Below are 4,353 nucleotides of genomic sequence, written 5' to 3'. Positions count from 1 at the left end.
AGAGAGAGAGAGAGAGAGAGAGAGAGAGAGAGAGAGAGAGAGAGAGAGAGAGAGAGGGAGGGAGAGAGAGGACGTTCTTTGAAGATTTGTGTTGGCTGGGGAGGCTCCTAGATACTCGCATCGTTCATATTTTTTTAATGACGTCAGAAGCGAGGAAACGCATGCTAAAAATTCTTGCAAAATAGGGGAGACCGGGGCTACGTTAGCAAAACCGGTTGTTTTTTAACAAGTTATTAAATTACTTTTAAGTATTTTCTAACAAGTTATTAAATTAAGCAAGCAAGATTTCTAAATATGTCAAAGGTGAGTTTGAAATTCGTACTCTCTCTCTCTCTTGCCTGATTCTGAATTCTGTCAAAGAACAGTAGAAATAATCGATTTTGCCAATTTATTCCGGTGACCAATCCAGCTCCCCTATACTGAAATAAAAAGATACATCCGTAGAGCGACGCTTGCGATCGATCGAGTAAATCTGTAAAATAGTCCGAACACCTGCTTTTTTGTTGTAATAATCAATAATTTCCCGTGGATTATTGTGACATACAATCTATCCTTTTAGCCTATCTCTTCCGCATGAACCTATTATATTTATTTACGGTAAATTATTGATTGTTAGAATAAAAGGGAAGCGTTCGGGCTATTTTATAGATTTGCTCGATCGACTACAAGTGTCGCACTTTACGGATACATCTGCTTATTTCGACTGATTTCGCAAGAATTTTTGCATGCGTTTTTTCACTTCTGATGTCATTGAAAAAAGGTGGACGATGCGAGTACCCAGAAGCCTTAATCCATCGCCTTTCCGTTGGAAAGGTAGAATCTGAGATCCCACGCATTCCATTTTATTCTCTTCCAATCTTTGTAATATCTTAAGGATCTTTTTCTGTTAGTTGTTATTAAATCTCTTTGAGAAATTATAAAAATACAATCACACACATAAAGAAAAGAGAAGAAAGAATCCACCTGATTTCATCTTTCCAATGGATTAAAAATCAGCCGAGACTTACGGAAATACTCCGATTCCCGGAAAGAAAGCCGGGCTGCTTCTAGGAAGAGCCCCGAAACGCTGCTTCTAAGAAGAACCCTGGAACGCTGCTTCTAGGAAAAACCCCGAATCGCTTGTTATTTGACGCAATCTCAGACCTGTTCGAACGTGTTTCGTTGAGAAGCGAACATACCTGATGACAGGAAATTACGAGAACGCGAATATAATTGCGATGATTATTAATTGTTACGATTTTGCTGGATTATTGCGGCTCATTACGCAAACAATAATATTACCGTATAATAATAATATAATTATTATTATACAGTTACAATGATTATGGTCACCATTATGATCGAAAAGTTATCACTATTACTCTACGCTTACGCAACAATTCGAGATTTTTGTTTGCCACAATCTTTTAATTATTGACCCTTAAACGACAAGATAAAATTATGGGACATAAACAAGGTAGATTTATGACTCCGACATTTTTTGAATTTCTATTTTTCTTTCTGCGTGTTGGAAATTGCATAGGGATAAATAAACAACATTTTAAGAGGAAAACATATTTTTATGTTTTTTTAATTGTTTTGGTTTTTTTCAATATAATTCTTTTTGTCAATATAAAGTACCTGATTTTGGCGTAAATATCACAAAGTTTCAATAAATCGCATCGAAACCGAATGGAATAGTCGTTGACTTGTCATCTTGTCGTTTAAAGGTTAAACCTACGTGTACATGCTCTTATATATGAGTGTGTTCTGCTTAATGTTTTCCGCACTAGTCGACCAGTAATGATATGTTTGCTGCACTAACGGCACGCTGCTGCTAGATTTCAAGTCAGATTCATTCGCGATCGATATCGCGTACAAGCAAGAACGTCTTTTCGATAATAATGTGATCGGAGATAATCCTCCTGTATGATCTGTCTTCCGCGAAGAGAGGAAGATAATACTCCTGTGTATCTTTTATAGGACGCTACGCATGTCGCAAGTTTGTTTGCACATGTCGAAAGCCCTCGTACGTGCTGCAAGTATGCGTGACTTTCACACAGTGTTCACGCGCGCACGCACACGCGAACGTGCAACCGGTTGTCCCTGTTAATTTGCACCTTATCTCATTCATTAAATGGTCGAACAAGCGACAATACGAAAAACCATTAGTCGCGATTAACGCGGGCAGCCGACCGGCTGAAAAGTAATAAACGCGCGTTATCGGCTAGATAAAAGCGGGGCGCGAGAAAAACGCGGGAATGCAGTTACGGCCGCGAGTTGCCTGACGATATTCAGCGGCGATATTTATTTGGCCGCGCCAACGACACACACCGAGCGGTTATCTCGGGGTAACACGACGAGCAGTTGGGAAACCGCCCTATCCGCTTGCAGCGCGCGATGCCGATCGGCTCCGACTAACTGAGGTTAATTAGATTTTGTTACTTCATCGGGACGCCTTATTAGACTCTGTTACTTTAATGACAGATCCTTAATGACCAATCCGCGACGTGGATTCTTCCTCGAGCGAGTTGTAGCGCGACGTACCTTCTCTCTCGGAGAGACGGACGGAGTCGAGGTTCTCTCTCGAATGGGTCGAAACAAGTCGAAAGAAGTCGCATTGTCGACGAAAAAGCGGCTCGACTGGAGGAGCGTATTATCGAAGTAATTAATACTGAATTACACAATGGGGGCTGGCAACGAGCTTTGGCGTCGACGTTTTTGTCGTCACAGTCGAGTCGAGTCGGTTATCGTGTCGTTTCGGAACCAACAAAATCAGCCGTATCTGTGGAGCCGAAAACGAATGCGCGCAACAACACATATCGTTATCTCATGCGATACAACTTGGATTTGGTTACTTACAGTTTGAAGGGAGAGAGCAAGGAGCTGCTCGCGTGTGATTGTGGGGTAGCCGCTGAAATTCACGTCGCGAGTGCCACACATTGTCCTTTCATTCACGTCGCATTCATGCTGCTGCTGTTGCTGTGCTCGCACTCGTGTCTTCCGATCGCGACTATAAACACGAGCATCGTCCTTCGCATGTTTCACAGTCGCCCGTGAATTCTCGCGAGCCCTCCGCGGAGGATTCCCGTGAATAAATTCCCGCTGCGAACACAAATATTCCATAAGTGTGCGCGTCGCGAAAACGGCACAACGAGTTTTCCAAAAATTCGCGCAGAGACAGACATGCTGTGCAACGCATACTTACGATTTCTTTCTTTTTCTCAATATATCGCTTCAGTGGGATTCTGTAACTCGTTATTGGAGTTAACGAGTTTTGTTGTCGTTGTGTAGCTTTTGTATGCCGTAGAAAAGTTGCGCAACGATAACGAAATTGTCGTTATCGTTGTCGTTCCAATAACGAGTTACAGAATCCCAGCACAGGCGCCTAATAAGGCAATATCTTAACATCACTCTACAATAATTAAATATGATAAATTTTAGTCGTTGGAAATAATACGAAATATAACTCAAAAATCACAGATTACGTCCCAACAAGTTTGAATATGTTTTCATGTATAGCGGCGGTTAGATCGGAACTTTTACTTACGGTTCTGCGATATGTGTACGCTGGGAATTTGCAGGAGCCTGCTTTCTTAAAAGAAGTCGAGCTTGAAGCTCGTCGGCTCGAGTGACTTTTTTTCGACTGCGCGAGCGAGATCACACGGGCGTCGTTCGACGTGCCTCCAGAAAGTCGCGTGTTGACAAACAAAACGCCCGACTAGACTGCGAGCGTGCGTGACGAAAAAAAATATCAACAGTACAACTTTGGCGATAACCGAAACTCACAGGAAAGATATTCCTTCTTTGATTTTAATGTAACTTGGTGAGTTTGTAAAGGGGTTTAAAAAAATACTCGATACGTGTTTCTTTTTTATCGGCAACCAAATATGTTTAAGAGGTGAGAGGTCAGCCCTCGAAAATCAAGGCAAAATTTTTGTCTTTTGGCTGTAACCTTTGAACGAAGCATGCACGGAGAAAAATAATTTTACTCTTTTAGCAAAATCATCATTGCTATTGCATATTCGTAGTGACATGAAAAAAATTTAGTTGACGTAACTAATTTTATCAGAGATCTTAATAATCAGAGCAGAAGTAGTTTCGTTGCCAGGATAGAAAAAATTTGTTGAGTATATTTGTCCTAAGAATCACGTTAATTTGCTATTGATGCAAAATAATGTATCCTTAGCAAATTTATTTGCTATCGGAGCAAAACTGCAACTGCTTATATAAGTCTATCATGATTCTTATAGCAAAATAATTTGTAGATTCAGCAAATTATATCCAGCAAATAGTGATTAGTACTCTTAGCAAGTCTTTTTGTTGTCCATATAATAACGAAAAGATTTTACTAGAACAGCAAAAAATTTGCTG

At 40.6% G+C, this 4,353-nt stretch overlaps 1 long non-coding RNA gene across 1 annotated transcript; it reads right to left on the bottom strand.

The window, feature by feature from the left end:
- Nucleotides 1-1,011: 1,011 nt before the first annotated feature.
- Nucleotides 1,012-3,940, bottom strand: LOC116842529. Its single transcript, XR_004377737.1, has 3 exons — nt 3,530-3,940; nt 2,842-3,084; nt 1,012-1,178 (listed from the first exon to the last, which is right to left on the bottom strand). It is a non-coding gene; the product is annotated as an uncharacterized LOC116842529 (long non-coding RNA).
- Nucleotides 3,941-4,353: the final 413 nt, after the last annotated feature.

This window comes from Odontomachus brunneus, unplaced genomic scaffold, assembly GCF_010583005.1.
Source record: "Odontomachus brunneus isolate Ranch 3 - 2012 unplaced genomic scaffold, Obru_v1 Obru_scaffold_025, whole genome shotgun sequence".
NCBI classification, from domain to species: domain Eukaryota; kingdom Metazoa; phylum Arthropoda; class Insecta; order Hymenoptera; family Formicidae; genus Odontomachus; species Odontomachus brunneus.
Note: the sequence above shows the minus strand (reverse complement) of the source record. Positions and strands in the feature narration are given on the sequence as shown.